Raw genomic sequence first — 24,219 nt, forward strand, 5'->3', positions numbered from 1 at the left:
TGTGGTGGCACTGTCTTGTGGTGGCACTGTCTTGTGGTGGCACTGTCTTGTAGTGACACTGTTGTGGCGGCACTGTCTTGTGGTGGCACTGTCTTGTGGTGGCACTGTCTTGTAGTGACACTGTTGTGGCGGCACTGTCTTGTGGTGGCACTGTCTTGTGGTGGCACTGTCTTGTAGTGACACTGTTGTGGCGGCACTGTCTTGTGGTGGCACTGTCTTGTGGTGGCACTGTCTTGTGGTGGCACTGTCTTGTGGTGGCACTGTCTTGTAGTGACACTGTTGTGGCGGCACTGTCTTGTGGCGGCACTGTCTTGTGGTGGCACTGTCTTGTGGTGGCACTGTCTTGTGGTGGCACTGTCTTGTAGTGACACTGTTGTGGTGGCACTGTCTTGTGGTGGCACTGTCTTGTAGTGACACTGTTGTGGCGGCACTGCTCACACAACCTTCCAGCAGCGATATTTACAGAGGGAGAATGCGTGTAACTCGTTTCCTTGCATGAATATAAGGATGATTTACCAGTGTGTTGTGTAGTGGAGGTGGTCACGTACTTGTGCCTCTGGTATACACTAACAGTCTGCTGACTCTGCATCCCAAGTGCCAGAATGCCATTCTCTTCTCCCTGGCTTCTCTCTATCTTTATCCTTCCTCCTGCTGCTGCACCTTCAGTTCCCTTCACCGTATTTTTCATTATTCTGAGTGTTGCTATTAGTCTAGTCTCGTGCAACTGTTGAAGTTCACTGTAATATTTGTAACGTATGTGACGCGCAAATTAACAAACAGCAATACATTAGCACACAGCAACACATTAACATAACATAACATTCACTTTAAAACAACTCGCAGGAACTTAAGGCAACACAGAGCAACACAAAAAGAACACAACAACACAGAATATATCGGTATAAAACAATGCGGCTCACAGTGACACAATACAACCCACAATAACACAATACAATCTATAATAATACATCGCACCTCACAATAACACAATACAATCCTCAACAATACAATACAACCCACAATAACACAATACAACCCACAATAACACAATGCAATCCATAAAAGTACATTGCACCACACAATAACACAATATAATCCTCAATAACACAATACAACCCACAGTAACACAATACAATTCACAGTAACACAATACAACCCTCAATAACACAATACAACCACACAATAACACAATACAACCCACAGTAACACAATGCAACCCACTATAACACAATACAATCCACAATAGCACAGTACCACCTACAATAACACAATACAATTCACAGTAACACAATACAACCCACAATAACACAATACCAACCACAATAACACAATACGACCCACAGAAACACAATACAACCCACAGTAACACAATACAACCCACAATAACACAGTACAACCCACAATAACACAGTAGCACCCTCAATAACACAATACAACCCACAGTAACACAATACAACCCACAGTAACACAATACAATCCACAATAACACAATACAACCCACAATAGCACAGTACCACACATAATAACACAATACAACCCACAGTAACACAATACAACCCACAATAACACAATACAACCCACTATAACACAGTACCACATACAATAACACAGTACAACCCACAATAACACAGTACCACCCACAATAAAGCAATGCAATCCACAGTAACACAATACAACCCACAATAACACAATACAACCCACAATAACACAATACAATCCACAATAACACAGTACCATCCACAATAATACAATCCACAATAGAACAATAGAGCTCGCGATACACAATACCATCCACGATAACACATTTCAATCCACAATAACACAGTACCACTCACAATAATACAATCCACAATAGTACAATAGAGCTCACAGTACACAATACTACCAACAATACCACAATACAACACACAATACCAGTGCAGCAAGGTAGTGAGGAGAGAGGCGATGGTCGAGGCATAAATATTTCGACAATAACTGGGCGGTCGATACACACATACGTCAGAGGCGGGAGTGTAGGCCAGGCCTGGTTCACAATACGTCACACGTATGTCATGTATACGTCACTTACGTTACGTGTACGTCACGCGCGTCACATGTACGTTACATTTGCGTCACATGAGCCGCTATTTATTGTGTTCATTAACAGATATTTACTTATTTTTACTTATATTTATTTGACCCCAAAAACCCTAGATTCAACTGTTAAGTAATTTTATAAGTTTTTCTAGAGAAATAATTTTTAGGAATGTATATATATATATATATATATATATATATATATATATATATATATATATATATATATATATATATATATATATATATATATATATATATATATATATATATATTATATATATATAATATATTTGAAGCATACCTTTTATAGCTGTGGATTAACGTATTAAAGAGTTCCTATCATTTATGTTGTGTCATCCGTGTTTGTGCCTCATACAGCTTAGTTACACAATAAAAAAAAATCGGTATGTAAACAATAGACATTTTTGGTAAACTGAACTTTTATTCGATTTTTTTTGTACTGTTTATTGATTTTCACATTCCAGTACATCATTTTTTACATAAATATCGTACAGTATCTGACTGTAAAGCAATAAACTTTTTACACAAGCTTTATTGACACTAGATATATTTGCGAACGTTATATTTACATGCAGAACAACCGCTTCACTATTCTTTTCACAGTGGTTGTTCTGCATTTTGTGATATATACGTATATACAGTGGAAACTCTGGTCACGAACGCTTCCGAACACGAACAAATCGGTTCACGACCAAAAAATTCGCCAAATTTTTGCATCTGGTCACGAACACAATATGGTGTCGAACAAACAGCCGCGTCAATTTTCATATTCCGCGCCATTTTTTTCGCACGCGCCAATTTTCCCCCACTTCCTGTTGTTTATGTTGCACCTCGCCTTGTAGTCGGTCAGACGCGCGTCCATTCGCTGTGAACTCCTTGTGTTATATTTCGTGTGTTTTTGAATTCACTTTGCAATTAATCATGGCCTTCAAGGAAGTGAAGAGTGGTTAAGTCGGTAAAATGAAGAGTTTGAAGAAAATAAAAGTGAAGAAGAAAATTATTGAAAAGTATGAGCGTGGTGTGCGTGTTACTGGTCTTGCTGAGGAGTTCAAGAAGCCGAAGTCTACGATCTCGACTATTCTGAAGCAGAGAGCGGCTATTAAAGCAGCTAATGTTGCTAAGGGAGTTACCATGTTAATCAAGCAGAGCCCTGAAGTGCTGGAAGAGGTGGAGAAATTGTTGTTAGTGTGGTTGAACGTGAGGCAGCTTGCAGGTGATAGTGTAAGCGAGGCGATCATGTACGAGAAAACCAGGAAGATACACAGTGATGTGCGGTAGAATTACCCTTCTACGAGTGCAGAAAGTGATGAATTTAAAGCCAGTAGAGGACGGTTTGAAAAGTTTGGTAAGATAAGTCGTATTCATAGTGTGGTAAGGCATGGAGAGGCTGGTGGTTCTGACGCTGCTGATGCGGAAGCATTCGCGAAAAATTTCCGCTGAATTCGTGAAGGCCGAAGGATATGTCCCGCAACAAGTATTTAACTGCGATGAGACCGGGTTTTGGAAGATGCCGAGGAGGACTTACATAACCCAGGAGGAGAAGGCTGTGCTAGGCCACAAGTCAAGCATAGCCGAATTTTTCTCAGTGTTATTCAAGGTTTTTACATTTAGTTTACTATTACACTATGTATTCTATGGTATAATTAACTATTTTTGTGCTTAAAAATATTAATAAAAGCAATATTTACATAGAGTTCGTAGGATTATGGAACGGATTAATCGTATTTACATACAATCCAATGGGAAAATTAGGTTCGGGTCAAGACCAAATCGGGTCGCGACCAGAGTTTTGGAACGAATTATGGTCGTGACCAGAGTTTCCACTGTATATATATATATATATATATAATATATATATATATATATATATATATATATATATATATATATATATATATATATATATATATATATATATATATATATATGTCGTGCCGAATATGTAAAACTGGTCAGTTAGCAAGAACTCATTTAAAATTAAGTCCTTTCTGAAATTTTCTCTTATACGTTTAAAGATATATTTTTTCATTAATGTTAATGTAAAAAAAATAAATTTTGCACCAAAAGAATCTTAGAAAACTTACCTAACCTTATTATAACAAGAGCAATTAATTTTAGCTTAACCCAACTAAATATATTTTAAATACGTTTACAGTAATTTAGTACTAAACAAACACAATCAAATATATATTTTTTCGTTAGGTTCAGAATGATTTTGGCGAAATTATTGCATACACAAATTTTCACTTGTCCTATATGGCAAGATGAGCTTTGCTATTTAAGCCAAGATCGCAAGTTCTGCCTATTCGGCACGACATATATATATATATATATATATATATATATATATATATATATATATATATATATATATATATATATATATATATATATATATATATATATATATGTATATATATGTATATATATATATATATATACATACTTGAGAATGGTCCAGGAAGGATCGAAACGTTTTAAGTTTCATCTAAGTGTAGACTATTTGATTTACACAATATATATTTACACAAGTTATATTTACGCTGGCTATATTTACAGAAGCTATATTCAACATTAATTAATCCTGGTGATACAAAAACTATTATTGCTCTCTTTTGTTTCAGAGGTAAACAATAATGTTTATTTATATTGTGATCAAGTGTCAAGCCCAAATATAACTGACTTTAATAGCACAATTAAACTTGTCTTCAATACTGCTTTTATAGTACCATTGTGAAGGCTGGATAATGTACTTGACGGGGCGAGATAGCTTCACTTTCCCCTGTCTCTCTGTGATAATGTGAAGAAATGTGAAGATCAAATACCAGTTATGTTGTGTAGAATTCTCTCTTGGTCTCTGTGTTTCCTTCTTTATTACTACTATTCCTTACTTTTGCTTCTTTCTCTTTTTCCTTATTTTAGCTATTTAGTCAAGGTTCTTTTGTTTCTTACTCTAGTGTCTTAGTGATGGTTCTTACTCTTGTTCTTAACTCATGTTCCTTACTCTCGTTCTTAACACTTGTTCCTTGCTCTAGTGTGTTAGTGGTGGTTGTTACTCTTGTTACGTGGGACACTCAGGGAGATGAGTTCTCTGGTGTACACACGAGGCACAATATTCAGTTTTGGCTGCCAGCAGCACTTCCTTGATCACACACCACTCACTCCGCCCACCTGCAAAACTAAACTTGGAAAATGATTTATATAGTCAGAGAGAATCTTTCTGGGTTTCCTTTTAGCGCAGATAAATTTCTTATGACTTCATTGCCATGCAAGAAAAATTTTCCGTTTTTCTTGAAGCCGCCATTTAAGTTAGGACTATAGTACAATATTTAAATACTGTTTATATTTTTTGGAGGGGATCAGATTAATTCTCATTATTTATAATTGTATTTCCTGTAATTTTATATTTTTTCTCCCCTCAAGGAAGGTTCCTTGATGTTGGTGAGGGGCTCTTGATTTAGGGAATTGGATCTGTGCTCCAGTTCCCCGAATTAAGCCTGAATGCCTTCCACATATCCCCCCCCCAGGCGCTGTATAATCCTCCGGGTTTAGCGCTTCCCCCTTGATTATAATAATAATAATATATTTTTTCTTGCTGCTTTTTAAATTATTTTACTTTCCCCTTTTTTGGCACTTTAATATTTTCCTTCTTCAGCTAATCTTTTATTGATTTTCTAGTCTCGAATTGTCTTATTTATTTTACTGTATCTATTTATTTATATTAATTATCTCCTTTTTTATATCTTTAAGATCCAGCCTCTTGCTCTGAAGGATTATAAATGTTATCTCTTTGTCTTACAGGTAGGACTATGGTGATGAGGTAAGCTGGAGGAACTTCCATTGCTGATAAAGTTACTGAGGTAAGATTGGACATCTTTAATAGAATACAGTGGTTATTTCCCCTGAAGGACCTGGCGGGGTTGAGAGGAAAGGGATGGGCAACATTATAAACAGGTTGTATTTATAAACGTATACGTTTCATTTCCGATTTATTGGTTACTTGTTAATTGTTTCTTTTACTGAATTGAAAGTTTTGTTTTTATCTCCTGGGTACGTGTTTTGGGTATGTATTTCTTTTCAATCAGTATGTTTATTATAATTATTATTTCTATTATTATTATTATTATTATTATTATTATTATTATTATTATTATTATTATTATTATTATTATTATTATTATTATTATTATTATTATTATCATTATTATTATTATTGTTATTATTATTATTATTATTATTATTATTATTATTATTATTATTATTATTATTATTATTATTATTATTATTATTATTATTATTACGTTGATTGGGAAGCTCTAAATTGTAAAGGGCCATACAATCTACCTGCGTAAAATACAAGGGCTAGAAAATATATAACTGTCAAGAAAGAATCAGTTAACAAATATAATTTCTTGGACCTCCTCTGTACAAAACATTGTCTTTCTGGGAATAGACTTATTAAATATTTCTCATAATAAATGTAAAACCCTCTCTTAGAGTAATTGATTCGAGAAATTGATATAACGTAATAAATGCGTCAAAATTAGAGTTAGAAAACACAAGGACCACAACTCATCAATCTTCTACCAGCAAATGTAAGACTAATTCTGTGAATAAAAACAGAAGGTAAACTAACTCTCGTAGGTTGTAAGGCTATGCAGGCCTGAGGACTGCAAACAGCAATACCCCATTAACTAGTGTGATTAGTTAATGAGCAATTAACTAGTGTGACCTAGTAAATGGCCCAAGTCGGACCGAAACGTCGTCATAAATTTCTCCTGCGTGGGGGGTTATTTGTGCATAGCCCGAGTTGTTATGTAGTTAACGTGGCCGAACTGTATTAGTAGAATTACTCTTAAATACTGCCATGGTTAAACTACTGGAGTCATGACCAGTGAATCTAAACAACCAGGGTTGTCACACTGACCAGTGACTCTGAACAACCAGGGTTATCACACTGACCAGTGACTCTGAACAACCAGGGTTATCACACTGACCAGTGAATCTAAACAACAAGGGTTATCACACTGACCAGTGAATCTAAACAGCCAGGGTTATCACACTGCTGTCTTGACCAGTGGATATAAACAACCAGGGGTCATCATACTGGTTGTCTTCCAGTCTTCATGCACATTGATCACACCTCTTAATTTTTTCCCTTTTCTTTCCCACTCACCGCTTGATAATTGTCCAAGATTGGCAAAAAGACAGTCCTGTTATCATCTTTATTTTGTGGGTAAGTTGTGAGAAGTTGTTATACTTGGTGAGGAACTTTGTTGACCTCTGATGCTGTGAATGATGACTGTTGTACTCATGTGTCGGATAAGAGGTACTTGAGGCTGGAGTGACGAGTGTGATCAGTTGTCTTCATGAAGATACGGCAGACAACCCTTGCAACATTGATATGATGGTATAGGTGCGGTCATTCAGCTGTGATGTAATAACTTCTTCCCCTCTCTCACTGCCTCTGGGTTTAATCACCGCCATCCAGGGTGACTTCCGGGACATTTACTCCCCTCTGCTTTGTCACGCTTCCCCTCTTCTCTGCAGATAGTTCTTCCCCTCTCCAGTGCGGTCTGCACAACGTGCAGGGGCTCACTGCTCTCCCCTCCCTCATATTGCCCATTAAGCACCAGTTGCCCCGCTCTCTCCTGTCCTAAGTGGCAGCAGGTGGTTCAACGAGCAGCTCACAGCCGGGTAATCTCAGTCATCTGTCCTGATTTGTGGTCTGTATGTTTGAATTTACGTAGCTGATTTTGCTGGGGTATATACACAGATCCTGGAGTCCCCCCTCCCTATTGACACTAGCAATTGGTGTGGTCTAGTTGTGTTGTGTCTACACAAGAGTCCATGCTTGGACTCGCTCTCTGTCTCTTATTTAATACACTCTCTGACGTCTCTTTGATGCATTTAGGTGTCCAATATTTGTGTCTCCTGGTCCTGGTATCTCATAACACACTGTGTCCCCTGGTCTTGGTGTCTCACGACGCACTGTGTCCCCTGGTCTTGGTGTCTCACGACGCACTGTCCCCTGGTCTTGGTGTCTCACGACGCACTGTGTCCCCTGGTCTTAGTGTCTCACGACAGACTGTGTCCCCTGGTCTTGGTGTCTCATGACACACTGTGTCCCCTGGTCTTGGTGTCTCACGACACACTGTCTCCTCGTTCTGGTCTCTCTGGCCTTTTTCACCCTGTTGATACAAGAGTATTTTATGTGTAATATCCTCCATATTTTTTCTAGATGAGGGTTCCATGTGTGTGTGTGTGTGTGTGTGTGTGTGTGTGTGTGTGTGTGTGTGTGTGTGTGTGTATGTGTTTGTGTGTAATAATACTAATAATAATACAGATATATACTCTTTACCTAAACATTCCATCAGTCTAGATATTAGCCAGAAATAGAATAAAATATCTCTCAACTTTATTTAAGTTATACAGATGAAACTAGAAAGGAGTGATTCTTCACTTACGTTACCTGGAGCCACTATATTTACTTCTTCCCACTGTGGCATATACGTATAAGCATTTCGGTGTTCCATTCACAAGACAGATATGCAACATCACAGTGAAACATGGTCAGCAGTAAAGGCTTGTCATTGTGTTCTATTTTCTCCTCACACCACCAATTTTGTGGCCCGATTACCATTAATGTTGTTGTCCAGTTTCCACTAATATTACGGCCAGACCACCAACACCATCATGGCCCCTACCACTAACATGTCCCCCACCACTAGCAACATCATGGCCCCTACCACTAACATGTCCCCCACCACTAGCAACATCATGGCCCCTACCACTAACATGTCCCCCACCACTAGCAACATCATGGCCCCTACCACTAACATGTCCCCCACCACTAGCAACATCATGGCCCCTACCACTAACATGTCCCCCACCACTAGCAACATCATGGCCCCTACCACTAACATGTCCCCCACCACTAGCAACATCATGGCCCCTGCCACTAACATGTCCCCCACCACTAGCAACATCATGGCCCCTACCACTAACATGTCCCCCAGCACTAGCAACATCATGGCCCCTACCACTAACATGTCTCCCACCACTAGCAAGATCATGGCCACTACCACTAACATGTCCCCCACCACTAGCACCATCATGGCCCCCAACACTAGCAGCATCATGTCCCCCACCGCTAGCACCATCATGGCCCCCAACACTAGCAGCACCATGGCCCCCACCACTAGCAACATCATGACCCGGCCACCACCACCATCTTGCCAGGCACGCAGCTCACCTGAAGCCTCTGCTGAATGAGCCTCGGGACCCCCAGCTAAATTTCCCACACCTATACGGCTTCAAAAGTTTCGTCGAGAAAGCCAATTAAGCAGGATGCCTCGACCTTAAAGTTCGTTCACTACCGTCACCAATTTTCCAGCGAATGCTGCAGCTTTATTGTTACTGTCATTTTCTTTTATACATATATATATATATATATATATATATATATATATATATATATATATATATATATATATATATATATATATATATATATATATATGTATATATATATATTATATATATATATATATATATATATATATATATATATTTATATATACACATATATATATATATATATATATATATATATATATATATATATATATATATATATATATATATATATACTTTTATTAATAAACAAAATACATTTACAGAAAAAAACATAAACATGAATACAATGGCACAATGTATCAAAGATCATGAATTTCCTCCAGCTCCTCCGAGGCTGGACGTGAGCCAAGTATGCAGCAAGCATTTCCCCTCTGGATGGCGACGCTGAGGCGCTGGAACATGAAAGTGGCTGCCCTTGGGTCCCTGGTGGTGTCGATGAGTCTGGAACCCAATTCTTTAAGGAAACGTGTGGCATTTTTCCCCCATGATCCCAAGGTCTCTGATCCCACTGGGACAAATTGATACTGTTGGCTAATGTCCCTGTACTTGCTGATCTTGTACTCCTCCCTGTGGTCAGCAGCTCCTCCCTGTCGCCCCACACTGTGATGGATATAGGTGTCAGCCAGTGTGGACACACAGGTATAGTCCCATGCTAAGAGCTTGCCATTCTTCCAAGGATAGATGGTGATCCCGTCGGGGCGGTTTGCTGGGTTGTGGGTATTGTTTGCTGCAAGGGATCGTGGCTCCCTCTCGGCAGGGCATCCAGCTGTAGCAAGGGTTCTCTTAATGATGTCGTTGACCTCACTGTGTCTTGCATGCCAGCCCTTGGTTTTGGAACAGTTAAGACCATGTAGACCGTATTGGTCTGCTTGCACTTCGCCGCAAATACACATATATTCTGTGTGAATTGGGGCAGCAAGGTGTGTGTGTATAAATATAAACATTATCTCTCAGTCCACGGCAGGATTCGAACCTATACACTCTGCATGGAAGTACGTAGTATTTACTGAGTCACGATCCTACCCATCAGGATTTCCGAGGTGTTGACCTCCAACACGGAGACTCAAGCTGCAGTATAGTGAGAATGAGACCTCAACCAGAGTACTCTGACAACAACACGGAGACTCAAGCTGCAGTATAGAGTGAGAATGAGACCTCAACCAGAGTACTCTGACAACAACACGGAGACTCAAGCTGCAGTATAGTGAGAATGAGACCTCAACCAGAGTACTCTGACAACAACACGGAGACTCAAGCTGCAGTATAGTGAGAATGAGACCTCAACCAGAGTACTCTGACAACAACACGGAGACTCAAGCTGTAGTATAGAGTGAGAATGAGACCTCAACCAGAGTACTCTGACAACTGTACAGCTGATAACATAATTTATATTTTTTTACACTTGACTTTATAAGTAATGTTAATAGATTGATTTAGTTATTGCAACACTGTTAGTATAGTGCTTTGGCCTTTACATTAATTTTAATCTTATTTTGACTTTTTTTATGAAACATAAGATTTATGTTTATATGTAAATCAGTTTATTTTACTTAGTAATTTATTCGTGTATAGTTTAGCACTGATAATGGAACTTCTGATTACGAAACATTTTGGAAAATAAAATGACAATTTTTACCACAGCTGTAAATATACTGAGAGAGAGAGAGAGAGAGAGAGAGAGAGAGAAGTAATCTGTGTACATGTGTTGAGTGGGACAAGCATGTGAGTGTGTTTTCCCACTCCATCACCACTCCCGTCATAACCTTCCTAGTTTTACTTTCCAGGATAATGATGGAAATTTATGATCAAGTTACTGCCTTTACTTCTTAGGAAATATCTTATATATTTTCTCTCTCTCTTTAGTTCCTCCTTCTCCTGTCCCCCTTCTTATCCTTCTGTCTGGTTTAGCCACTGAAAGAACTGAGTATGTTAATGTATCAGAGTGTCAGTCACCAGTAGGTAACACCCATACATTAAGTAGGTTAGACAAATATTTCTATTGGAGGCTTCTCTATCCAGCCTCCAATAGAAATATTTGTCTAACCTATTTTTATGTTACCCAAGTAATAGCTTCTATATCCCTTTACTTATGTGCAAGTTAATTGTTCTACCATATTGTATTACTACTACTACTAAATTTATATCACTACTACTGCTACCACCGCCGCCAGCGCCACCACCACCACCGCCGCCGCCGCCGCCGCCGCCGTCGCCGCCGCCGCCGCCGCCCCCGCCACCGCCACCGCCACCGCCACCACCACCACCACCACCACCACCACCACCACCACTACTACTACTACTACTACTACTACTACTACTACTACTACTACTACTACTACTACTCCTACTACTTCTACTACTGCTACCACCCCCTCCACCACCACCACCACCACCACCACCACCACCACCACCACCACCACCACCACCACCACCACCACCACCACCACCACCACCACCACCACCACCACCACCACTACTACTACTACTAGTATGGCACCTCACTCTGAGCCTATATATACTCTCTGTGTCTATGTACTGTTTATAACGGCTTGACAAAGCTCCTGGAGAGCGAAACGTTGCCACTATAAAAATGTCACATTAGTTGCACTTGTGTCCTTTTACTTTACATATTGTCGGTAATTGTACCAACATTATGTAAGACATAAGCAACAATTAGGCAACTTTATTCCGAAACGTTTCGCCTACACAGTAGGCTTCTTCAGTCGAGTACAGAAAGTAGGCAGCCTGAAGAAGCCTACTGTGTAGGCGAAACGTTTCGGAATAAAGTTGCCTAACTGTTGCTTAGGTGTCTTACCTACCAACCTGTCGGTATTGTATACCATTATAACATTCATTATTACGACACTCATACACTCAGCACGTTCTCACTCAATAGCCAATTTCGTTCACATTTTTATTCAGACAGTTTTTACCTGCCCTTTACACCCTCATTATGAGAAAGTTATTCACTCATTCAGTAGTAGAGGAATGTTAATGGAACTTAACTTCTGGGAAGACGCTGGTATTCCATACTTGACGCAGAATGTGACGCATCTGTATAGAGGGCTTAATTTCTTTGTTTTTTATTGGCCTGCTCAGAATGTTCTTTTGATCGAGTGTGTAGAATGTGCTTTCAGCTTGTGTTCAAAATGAGCTTTGATTCCTGGCGTTTAGTGAGAGCTTTTGTTCAAAATATTCTGTTTTTGTTTCTCTATCGTATTCAGAATGTAGTTTTCGTTTTGGTGTTCATAATGAATCTCTTCAATAAAGAACACAGCCGAACTTCATTAATAACAGAATATGAAGACGAATATGAACTAACCGAAATATTAAGAACACCGTGAAGAACAACGTGAGCTAATCGAAGTATTAGCCAAGAACCTAAGGTGAACAAAATATTGAACACAAGACGGCGGTATATAATAAATTAGAGGCACTTACACCTGTTGATACAAAGACACACCTGGTGACTCAGATACACACACCTGGGGACTCACCACACTGCAATAGTGTTGTAGTTAGGGGCTGTAGTTAGTGAGGGAGGGGGAATGAGGAGTGAGGGGAGACCGGGATTAGTCTGGGTCATTGCAGGAGGATTTTGAGGGGGAGCGGGGGCCCATGGCTTGTGAAGGGGGTCATCGATGAGATGTGGGTTGTGTATGGAAGGGCTAGGGGATGGGCGATGGTTGTGGATGGAAGAACTGGGTGATGAAACGGTTTGGATGGAAGAACTGGGTGATGGATGTGGATGGAAGAACTGGGTGATGGATGTGGATGGAAGAAGTGGGGGATGGATGTGGATGGAAGAACTGGGTGATGGATGTGGATGGAAGAACTGGGTGATGGATGTGGATGGTAGAACTGGGTGATGGATGTGGATGGAAGAACTGGGTGATAGTTGTGGGTCGGTTAGAATGGTTCTGGATGATGAATCATTTTATTATGAATAGATAGATCAGCAGAGTGCTGCTACTGTGTTCTTTTTAATAGTTATATAGTAGGAACAAAGCTAGCTATGGTTCCGTGTCATATTCCATCACACAGGATGAATTTCATGCATCAAGTATTGTCTGTCAGCCTGAACCTGAAGATTTCAGTTAACCTTCCAGTTAGAGTGTCAGTAGCCATAGTAGCGCCCATGGGTTTCTAGCACAGCTGAATTTCTATGACTTGAGAATTAGTATCTCTTAATATGGCCTGTTCAACGTAAGAGAAATAGAATTTATGGAGAAGTTTTCAAAACCAATCACACAGGATGAGTTTTATTAAGTGTTGAAGCATCAGCCTGAGCTGGGAGACCTCGGTTGGGCAATTAGGATATTGTGAAGCATTCTATATTAAATATTCATCGGCTACGGCGGCTTCAGAGGTTCGATTCCATCAGAGCTGCAGTTACTGTTACTGGAGAATTATCTTTCTCAGGATTGCCTCTCCCACATACGGGAGAAAAAGTCGATAATTATATATAAGAGAAGCGGGGAAATATTTAAATACATTATATGCTGTGTTTATATTATTGTTTACATGGTAGACATTCGTTGTTAGGGTAGCATTGTTTACATGGTAGACATTCGTTGTTAGGGTAGCATTGTTTACATGGTACACATTCGTTGTTAGGGTAGCATTGTTTACATGGTAGACATTCGTTGTTAGGGTAGCATTGTTTACATGGTACACATTCGTTGTTAGGGTAGCATTGTTTACATGGTACACATTCGTTGTTAGGGTAGCATTGTTTACATGGTAGACATTCGTTGTTAGGGTAGCATTGTTTACATGGTACACATTCGTTGTTAGGGTAGCATTGTATTTTACAATTACATTATATACCTGAGAATACAGCTATAGACACTGTAAACTGATTAGTGGAGTTTATGGAAGGAACGATGGGTCAGGGAGGAGCTGGTGAGGAGAGGGTGAGGGAGAAGGATGGGGATGAAGGGTGGTAGAGGAGGTGAGAGGAAGGGGATGAGGGAGGGGGGGTGTGGAAGGGGGAGAACAGTAAGCCAGTTCACTAAGGGCTTCTCGACGCCTCTCTGCCGTAAGGGTCACGATCCATGGTGTTGTGACCCTGGTCTGGTCACTATAGCCTGTGTGTCACTGTCTTCATGTTAACGGCACCTCTCACACTATAACAACTTTATCACATCTAATTCTATTATCTCTTTTATTATGTTAAGGTCTAAGTTAATTATCCCGTATTTTGTTGACGTTGCTCTTGAGGTGACTGGTAGCACAATGGTGCAGCGTTCTCCTTACAATCAAAAGGGCACAGGTTCGATTACCGAGGGGAAAGAGAAGTATAGGCAAGTCTCTTGAAGCTTGTTGCCCATGTTCACCCAGCAGCAGAGAGATACCTGGAAATTAATCCACTGTTGAGGGTCGCATCCTGTGTGAGGCGAGACCTATCTGCAAGGTTGCTCAGTGCTGGTGTCCACCACTGGTGTGTGTGGTGGGTGCCACCTGTTCAGGTTCTACCACTAGTGAATGGGTGCCAAGTGCCACCCACCCAGGTTTTACCACTGGTGTGTGTGGTTGTGTTCTACCTACCCAGATTCTACCATTAGTGACGGAGGGTGCGAGGGTTCCACCTGCCCAGGTTTTACCACTGGTGTGTGTGGGGTGCCTGGTGCCACCTGCCCAAGTTCTACCACTACTGTGTGGGGTAGTTGGTGTCACCTACACACCCAGTACACCTTACTTGACAACCATACCAAACAGTCGTACATAAATTATGGAAAGTTCCAATTCAGCAGAGTGGTCTGGCCCGTCACTCCTAATTAAGTGTTTTCATTATTTTCGTTGCACTTTCTCTTCATACCGTTTTTGCCTTATTTTTATATTGAATGGCAACTTTAAGAAGAGCATTCACTGTCGCCAGAAATACAAGAAAAGCTTTGTATTGCTGAGGGTAAGTGGAGTATATATTGTGACTGTTGTCGTAAGAGGAGCTTTGTAGCAGCGGTATTAAGAACATAAAATATTGTAGTAGGTAATATAGGAAATTTTTTAGGAAAGCTCTCGTTAAAAGTTCATGTTTCTTCTCAGGAAAAAGGATGATTATCTGAGTGACGTAAGACACTTAGCCGGTTTCTTTTCTCACTTATTTTTCTTAATCTGTCTGTCTGTCTCTCTGCCTGCCTCTCCGTCTGTCTCTCTGCCTGCCTCTCCGTCTGTCTCTCTGCCTGCCTCTCCGTCTGTCTCTCTGCCTGCCTCTCCGTCTGTCTCTCTGCCTGCCTTTCCATCTGTCTCTCTGCCTGCCTCTCCGTCTGTCTCTCTGCCTGCCTCTCCGTCTGTCTCTCTGCCTGCCTCTCCGTCTGTCTCTCTGTTTTCTTCTCGTCAGACAGTTGATGTTATTACGTCGTCTTCACCCAAAACACAGAAACAAGTTGAGAGTTACACAATTTTTCCAACAAGTAGTGTTCTTGAGAGCTTGGCCAACACGCCGTCCAGAAGCAACCACAGTATTGCAGTGATCACTTGCACTGGCATCAAGGATCCTGAGCCAAACATGAAGCATCAGAAAGGCATTTGATATAATGCATCAAACAAGTAACACTCATCTCGTCAAATGGACAGATGCTGGACTAGTTTTCCAAGACCTAGACAAAGTTAGAAGACGTTTAGAATGTTCCCTTGTAAGTAGTCGCCCAGTGCTAGAACATAAGTGTACTGAGGTTGTCGTCAGCTAGAAAATGGCTAAAACAAAGTTATCATTTTGCTAGAATATAATATTATTGATGTCATTCAGTTTGAAAATGATCATACTGAGGTTTGCCGCAACACTAAATTCTTTTGTTAAGATCTCGTGCAAGATGATGACTACCTTAATGGCTCGTTACTAGTAGATGACACATTGATGTCTCGTTACTAGTAGATGACACATTGATGTCTCGTTACTGATAGATGACACATTGATGGCTCGTTACTGATAGATGACACACTGATGGCTCGTTACTGATAGATGACACATTGATGGCTCGTTACTGATAGATGACACACTGATGGCTCGTTACTAGTAGATGACACATTGATGTCTCGTTACTAGTAGATGACACATTGATGTCTCGTTACTAGTAGATGACACATTGATGTCTCGTTACTGATAGATGACACACTGATGGCTCGTTACTGATAGATGACACATTGATGGCTCGTTACTGATAGATGACACATTGATGGCTCGTTACTAGTAGATGACACACTGATGGCTCGTTACTGATAGATGACACATTGATGGCTCGTTACTGATAGATGACACATTGATGGCTCGTTACTAGTAGACGACACATTGATGGCTCGTTACTAGTAGATGGCACACTGATGGCTCGTTACTAGTAGATGACACATTAATGGCTAGTTACTAGTAGATGACACATTGATGGCTCGTTACTAGTAGACGACACATTGATGGCTCGTTACTAGTAAATGACACATTGATGGCTCGTTACTAGTAGACGACACATTGATGGCTTGTTACTAATACATGACATTGATGGCTCGTTACTAGTAGATGACACATTAATGGCTCGTTACTAGTAGATGACATTGATGGCTTGTTACTAGTATATGACACATTGATGGCTGCCTCCGTTAATCTTGTATGTAGCGTCGTCTGTGAGAAACAGTTTACGGTTATTTAGAAGGATGTAATAATTAGCTGGATGTTATCTTGGTATGAGTGATAATAAATCAGAAGCAAACAAGGTAGTATTATCTGTTAACAGTGAAGATTACGGTGACATAGTGCGGGTGAGAGCCACAGGAACTATGAACAGTGAAACCTGGCAGGCTGCTGCCGTAGACTTACCTTCACCCATCACTAGTCAGTAACCCGTAAAGTAGTCTTCAGATTTAAGGACCAGATTATTATTAGGTAATCTTCAAGGATAGTTGCAGCATTAACCTATAAGATATTTATGTTTCGCTTTAAAGATTACTCTGTATTAGGGGTGAAGGAGGTTTTAAGTCAAGGGAGGTGGTTATAACGTTACAAGTAGATTACACATTGATGGCTCGTTACTAGCAGATGACACATTGATGGCTCGTTACTAGTAGATTACACATTGATGGCTCGTTACTAGTAGATGACACACTGAGGGCGTTGTGTTCTAGAAAAATAATAATGAGGTCGTCTGGAAGTGGAAAACAAGTAGCATATAAGGTCGTTTAGCCTTGTTATTAGTATGCAGGTGGTCGTTCCACTTAGACAAACACAATTGGCTGTTGTCTGAACCTGGAGGGCCGACCCGTGTTGTCTTTCCTTCAATTATTCACTCTTGGTGCAGGAAGAACATAGTTTTAACGTTGTGTAACGTTGGCGATGACGTATTTTTTGTGGCCCCTGACTGACTTATGCATGAAGAGGAAGAACGCACCGAAGTATTGTGCCATAGTGTGTGTGTGTGTGTGTGTGTGTGTGTGTGTGTGTGTGTGTGTGTGTGTTTGTGTGTGTGTGTGTGTGTGTGTGTGTGTGTGTGTGTGTGTGTGTGTGTGTGTGTGTGTGTGTGTGTGTGTGTGTGTGTGTGTGTGTGTGTGTGTGTGTGTGTGTGTGTGTTTGTGTGTGTGTGTGTGTGTGTGTGTGTGTGTGTGTGTGTGTTTGTGTGTGTGTGTGTGTGTGTGTGTGTGTGTGTGTGTGTGTGTGTGTGCGTGCGTGTGGTGTGCGTGTGTGTGGTGTGCGTGCAGTGTCTTGTACGGTGGTGCACAGTAAGTTCGTAGTAGTGTGCAGTTCGCGCGTGTTGGATAACTAAGGTTTTATATGCAGGATTCAGACAACTTCTTTCATGAGTCTAAATCAGAACTATTATAATGCTTTACGCAAGATATATGAGTCATAACGTCTGTGTGACATAATGTCTGCAAGTAATCATGCAGTGTAAAGAAGTTTGTAAAGAGTCAGGGGTTCATAACCTGAGAAGTACTGAGGCTGAAAGAGCTAATTTACTAGGATAAATTAAAGGAATTTAAAGCAACACCCCAAGCAGAGAGGACTTAAGAGTCTAGATAAAATAATAAAGACAGGTTTTTTGAGATGCTTGGAGGACCAACATTGGTTGGGTGGAGTGAAAGCCTAGCAACTACACGTAGACGAACTAAAAGAATAAATGCCCAATAAAATACTCAAATGAGCGACAGGGACATTAAAAACTCTTTTTTTTAGCTTCACAGAAATCAGTATGAGTCTCGGTACAGCGGCTTTAACAATTTATGATACCCTACAACACTTAGAGCGGAAATTTACGCTGACGTTTCGGTCCTTCCCAGATCATTATCATGTTATGTCACAGAGAATACCAGAAGACAGGTCGTGAAGATAGAGCGGATAGAAGCTAGTTAGTGGTTAGAACCTCAATGGTGGAATCAGAAACTGCGACTAGGTGAGCACAACTAGTGAGTAAAACTAGGCGAGTAAAACCAGGGAAGTAAAACTAGACGCGTACAATTAGGTGAGCAAAAGTAATAGATTAAATTAGGTTAGTATTGTACGCACGCATCACCCTCCCTGTACTGCTCTGAGAGTATTCTTCACTAATGATTAGTTGGAAGCCCCAGGAAGAGGAACTTTTGGAGTCTGAACCTATGATAAATCCTATTACGATGGCTGCATGATGCAACAGTGATTGTATGACGAGGTCCCCTGTGTTCTACCAGTGTTACGATATCTGCATGATGCAGCAGTGACTGTATGACGAGGTCCCTTGTGTTGTACCAGTGTTACGATGGCTGCATGATGCAACAGTGACTATATTACGAGGTCCCCTGTGTTGTACCAGTGTTACGATGGCTGCATGATGCAACAGTGACTGTATGACGAGGTCACCTGTGTTGTACCAGTGTTACGATGGCTGCATGATGCAACAGTGACTGTATGACGAGGTCACCTGTGTTGTACCAGTGTTACGATGGCTGCATGATGCAACAGTGACTATATTACGAGGTCCCCTGTGTTGTACCAGTGTTACGATGGCTGCATGATGTAACAGTGACTGTATGACGAGGTCCCCTGTGTTGTACCAGTGTTACGATGGCTGCATGATGCAACAGTGACTGTATGACGAGGTCACCTGTGTTGTACCAGTGTTACGATGGCTGCATGATGTAACAGTGACTGTATGACGAGGTCCCCTGTGTTGTACCAGTGTTACGATGGCTGCATGATGCAACAGTGACTGTATGACGAGGTCACCTGTGTTGTACCAGTGTTACGATGGCTGCATGATGTAACAGTGACTGTATGACGAGGTCCCTTGTGTTGTACCAGTGTTACGATGGCAGCATGATGCAACTACAATAGAGTTACAAAATCCACTTTGTTGCAACAAATGCCACAACGTTTCTGGCTTCTGACGCATAGCTCATTGATTTTGTTCCCGGGATTGTATTATTAATGTGTTATACTTCCGTGAACACAGTAATTTATCGTCTTGCACTCTTATCATTATTTTTTCATTGGAAAGTTCTGTCCTCCGTGTTATTCATTCATTATGACACCTCACAAGCACCCGTGTGAGGCGCTCACAAGACGTGTGAGGTGCTCAAAAGTCGTGTGAAGCCTCACACGTCGTGTAAGGTGCTCACCCGGCTTGTACGGTGCTCACCCGGATTTGTAAGATGTTCTAAGGTACTGTAAGAGCTTGTAATTTCCTCATAAGGGATAAACGGTATTTAAACGGACTCACAGGAACTGGAAGATGGTCTGTGTGTTGCTGGTTCCTTCACTGGTGCCACCACGGACGGTGTTCAGTGCCTGTGTGTTGCTGGTACCGTCAGTGTGCCAACAAGAGAGCTGTCAGACGTGCTGTCTTAGTTAGTCTCACCAACGGGGAGTTATGTTAAAAACTGGGTTGAAGTTTTCTCAATATATTTTGTGCAAAAATCGCGAACAAGCGATACAAGATGCAAAACAACCCCGAGGGAGCTGAGCTCTAGGCCTTTCGTGTTGCAATCAACACATCATCAGGAGCTTGCAATGTTGCAGAAAAGAGGAGGAAGGCACTTCTTGTGATCGTATTTTCTTGGACCTCCTCCTCTTCCTCCTCCTCCTCTCCGCAACATTGCAAGCTCCTGATGATGTGTTGATTGCAACACGAAAGGATTAGAGCTATTATTCAGCTCTCCCCGGTTTTTTTTTGGGTATATGTTGTTTCCGTTTGCGTCTTGGTCGACGGTTTTCCTAGTCAGGAAAAATGTGTCATGATGTGAGTCTGGTTTTTAATTAGATGAGAGACTGTTCAGTGGAACTTACCATGTATGAATTCATCTCAATTACTGTTTTATCCAGTAAAAAATGAATATATTTAGGAGATGGGGTAAAGGAAGATTGGGTGGTGCTAGTGGGTGATGGGGTGGAGGTGGTGAGTGATGGGGTGGAGGTGGTGGGTGATGGGGTGGAGGTGGTGGGTGATGGGGTGGAGGTGGTGGGTGATGGGGTGGAGGTGGTGGGTGATGGGGTGGAGGTGGTGGGTGATGGGGTAGAGGTGGTGGGTGATGGGGTGGAGGGGGTAGGTGATGGGGTGGAGGTGGTGGGTGATGGGGTAGAGGTGGTGGGTGATGGGGTGGAGGTGGTGGGTGATGGGGTGGAGGTTACCTGGTGGGTGATGGGGTAGAGGTGGTGGGTGATGGGGTGGAGGTGGTGGGTGATGGGGTAGAGGTGGTGGGTGATGGGGTGGAGGGGGTAGGTGATGGGGTGGAGGTGGTGGGTGATGGGGTAGAGGTGGTGGGTGATGGGGTTGAGGTGGTGGGTGATGGGGTGGAGGTGGTGGGTGATGGGGTAGAGGTGGTAGGTGATGGGGTGGAGGTGGTGGGTGATGGGGTGGAGGGGGTAGGTGATGGGGTGGAGGTGGTGGGTGATGGGGTGGAGGTGGTGGGTGATGGGGTGGAAGTGGTGGGTGATGTGGTGGACGTGGTGGGTGATGGGGTGGAGGGGGTAGGTGATGGGGTGGAGGTGGTGTGTAGACAGCCTGTACTGTCAGAACACAGCCTAGCCGTCTGCTCTGACTAGTTCATATTTCGCGGCATTTAGGTGCTGCCCTCTGTAGGCTCACCCAGGTCAGTGGGAGGTTGAGCCCATTCGCTCTCACTCCTAGGCCGACCCACTTGATAGACACAAGTGCTCCCCCTCCACGGACTGGCTTGCGGTCACTCCCTCACACTGCCCGTTGTGTACTCACTCCTATCCAATTAAAGCCAAACTAGTCCACGGCCGTATCATTGCTACCTACGCTTCCTCCATCGGCACTAAACCGCTGTTCAGCAGCAAGAACAGCAATAACAGGTGGGTGTTGGGGTGGAGGTGGTGGGTGATGGGGTGGAGGTGGTGGGTGATGGGGTGGAGGTGGAGGGTGATGGGTGGAAGTGGTGGGTGACGGGGTGAAGGAGGGATGGGATGGAGGTGGTGGGTGATGGGGTGAAGGAGAGATGAAGTGGAGGTGGTGGGTGATGGGGTGAAGGAGGGATGGGGTGGAGGTAGTGGGTGATGGGGTGAAGGAAGAATGGGATGGAGGTGGTGGGTGATGGGGTGAAGGAGAGATGAAGTGGAGGTGGTGGGTGATGGGGTGAAGGAGGGATGGGGTGGAGGTAGGTGGTGGGTGATGGGATGAAGGAGGGATGGGGTGGAGGTAGTGGGTGATGGGGTGAAGGAAGAATGGGTTGGAGGTGGTGGGTGATGGGGTGAAGGAGGGATGGGGTGGAGGTGGTGGGTGATGGGTGAAGGAGGGATGGGGTGGAGGTGGTGGGTGATAGGGTGAAGGTAGTGGTTAATGGGGTGAAGGAGGGATGGGGTGGAGGTGGTGGGTGATGGGTGAAGGAGGGATGAGGTGGAGATGGTGGGTGATGGGAAGAGTTAGATGGAGGGGTGATGGGGAGGGATGGGGGAGGGGGAGGGATGGGTGATGGGGAGGAGGAGGAGGGGGAGGGATGGGTGATGGGGATGGATGGGTGATGGGGAGGGGGAGGGAAGGGGGGAGACAATACATCAACCAAGGTTCACTGAGTCATGAAGATTCAGCAGCCAATTTCCGGTGGTGTCACGAGAAGGAATTATTGTCTGCCCCTTTCTGTGTCACCTTATAAACCAGGTGAGTGACACCGGGTGAGTGACACCAGGTGAGTGACACCAGGTGAGTGACACTAGGTGAGTGACACTAGGTGAGTGACACTAGATGATTGACACTAGGTGAGTGACACTAAGTGAGTGACACTAGGTGAGTGACACCAGGTGAGTGACACCAGGTGAGTGAGACCAGGTGAGTGACACCAGGTGAGTGGCACCAGGTGAGTGACACCGGGTGAGTGGCACCAGGTGAGTGACACTAGATGATTGACACTAGGTGAGTGACACTAAGTGAGTGACACTAGGTGAGTGACACCAGGTGAGTGACACCAGGTGAGTGAGACCAGGTGAGTGACACCAGGTGAGTGGCACCAGGTGAGTGACACTAGATGATTGACACTAGGTGAGTGACACTAGGTGAGTGACACTAGGTGAGTGGCACCAGGTGAGTGACACTAGATGATTGACACTAGGTGAGTGACACTAAGTGAGTGACACTAGGTGAGTGACACCAGGTGAGTGACACCAGGTGAGTGAGACCAGGTGAGTGACACCAGGTGAGTGGCACCAGGTGAGTGACACTAGATGATTGACACTAGGTGAGTGACACTAGGTGAGTGACACTAGGTGAGTGACACTAGGTGAGTGACACTAGATGAGTGACACCAAGTGGGTGACACCAGGTAAGTGACACCAGGTGAGTGACACCAGGTGAGTGGCACCAGGTGAGTGACACTAGATGATTGACACTAGGTGAGTGACACTAGATGAGTGACACTAGATGAGTGATACCAAGTGGGTGACACCAGGTGAGTGACACCAGGTGAGTGGCACCAGGTGAGTGACACTAGATGAGTGACACTAGGTGAGTGACACCAGGTGAGTGACACCAGGTGAGTGACACTAGATGAGTGACACTAGATGAGTGACACTAGGTGAGTGACACCAGGTGAGTGACACCAGGTGAGTGACACCAGGTGAGTGACACTAGGTGAGTGACACTAGATGAGTGATACCAGGTGAGTGACACCAGGTGAGTGACACCAGGTGAGTGACTCCAGGTGACACTAGGTGAGTGACATCAGGTGAGTGACACTAGATGAGTGATACCAGGTGAGTGACACCAGGTGAGTGACACTAGATGAGTGATACCAGGTGAGTGACACCAGGTGAGTGACACCAGGTGAGTGACTCCAGGTGACACTAGGTGAGTGACACTAGATGAGTGATACCAGGTGAGTGACACTAGATGAGTGATACCAGGTGAGTGACACCAGGTGAGTGACACTAGATGAGTGATACCAGGTGAGTGACACCAGGTGAGTGACACCAGGTGAGTGACTCCAGGTGACACTAGGTGAGTGACATCAGGTGAGTGACACCAGGTGAATGACTCCAGGTGACACTAGGTGAGTGACATCAGGTGAGTGACACCAGGTGAATGACTCCAGGTGACACTAGGTGAGTGACATCAGGTGAGTGACACCAGGTGAGTGACACTAGGTGAGTGACTCCAGGTGAGTGACACTAGGTGAGTGACACTAGGTGAGTGACACCAGGTGAGTGACACTAGGTGAGTGACTCCAGGTGAGTGACTCCAGGTGAGTGACACTAGGTGAGTGACACTATGTGAGTGACACTAGGTGAGT

General features: G+C 43.0%; 1 protein-coding gene across 14 annotated transcripts in view; it reads left to right on the forward strand.

Moving 5' to 3' along the window:
• The window catches only part of LOC128699018 (uncharacterized), a 657,033-nt gene that overhangs the window by 29,883 nt on the left and 602,931 nt on the right, over positions 1–24,219 (forward strand). Inside the window, exon 1 of one of the 14 annotated variants that reach the window (XM_070096857.1) lies at positions 2,963–3,697. The exons of the other annotated variants lie outside the window; for them this stretch is intronic. The gene's annotated coding sequence lies outside the window, so the exon portion shown is untranslated. Of the gene's footprint in view, positions 1–2,962; positions 3,698–24,219 lie in introns of those variants that run through there. 14 annotated transcript variants of the gene reach the window in all.

This window comes from Cherax quadricarinatus, chromosome 55 (assembly GCF_038502225.1).
Source record: "Cherax quadricarinatus isolate ZL_2023a chromosome 55, ASM3850222v1, whole genome shotgun sequence".
NCBI lineage: Eukaryota > Metazoa > Arthropoda > Malacostraca > Decapoda > Parastacidae > Cherax > Cherax quadricarinatus.